Genomic DNA, 1,149 nt, shown 5'->3' on the forward strand with positions numbered 1-1,149 from the left:
TTGATGTAGTGGCGCGTGTTGTCAGACGTTGTCGTCTCTTCTCACACACCGTGATAGCATGGTGCACTGCGTTCCACATCTGCGACATGCGACAGAGGCCGGTTGACAGTCGTTCGCGCAATGGACATCGCATACGTACGGGGGCCACCTTCCACGTGTTTGCGAAGCGTGCACATGTTGTTGCGTGTATGTGGGCAGACATAGTGTGTCGTGACACCTGACACAGGCATGCAACAATCGTTGAATTTGCAAATGGCGATGGACGCCTACGTTTGCTGGTGACGTTACGCAAATGAACAACTGGTAAACCGTTGTGGTGCGGTTGTTCTCGCTAGAGGTGAATCAGTGATGGCGACGATCGGTTGAGCTACCAACCGGTTGTTTCAGCGATACCCACCATGCCCACGAACGTGAATGGCATGTGGGTGTGAAGCGATACGCGGCGGTGGCTGGGTGGGACCGGCCCCGGCCGGTGAGGGGGGGCCTCCCGGCGTGCTGGCCGCGCGGTGCGTGGGCGCACGCGCTACAGCCGGCTGGTGGGGGCGGCCACTGGCAGGCGCGCCGGCCGACGGAGGCGGCAGGCGGCGCAGCTGCGCGCCGGCGCACCCTGCACGCGGCGCCGTGCGGCCAAAGTAGGTCCTCGCGGGCCCGGTGCGAAGCGCGGTGGACATCTGCAGTGTGCTGGTCCGATTGAGGACTGTGTGCGCTGAGGATGCGCCGCCGCCCGGCGCTCGGCGCCGCGACGCCGTCTGCTGCTCGGTCGCCTCTGCGGTTCTCGCAGGTGGTTTGTATCGCAGCTGTGCGGACGTGTTGGCGCGTGCGCTGTGCTGGGAGAGTTCGCTTCGGCACCCAAGTGGGGCTTTTGTCCTTCTGTGGCGCTGGCGTTGGAGCTGCCGGTCACCGTAGGTGGCGCGTGTTGTCTCCCGCCGGCAATGCCACGACAGCACGCTCCCGGGCCTCTGTCGGCAGCGGCAAGCTCAGTTGGGAGCACGGTTGGTCGCACCTAAAGCGTCTACTCGCCAAACTCCGGGCGATTGCGCCTCTCTCGAACCCGACCAAGTACTTAGGACGGCGCTGCGCGCCGCCGGGACCTGAGAGGGTTTCGAGGTGTATGGTGCAGGGGAGCTCAGCCTCCTCCTGTTTGCAGAA

Source organism: Schistocerca serialis, unplaced genomic scaffold, assembly GCF_023864345.2.
Source record: "Schistocerca serialis cubense isolate TAMUIC-IGC-003099 unplaced genomic scaffold, iqSchSeri2.2 HiC_scaffold_1185, whole genome shotgun sequence".
Lineage (NCBI taxonomy): Eukaryota > Metazoa > Arthropoda > Insecta > Orthoptera > Acrididae > Schistocerca > Schistocerca serialis.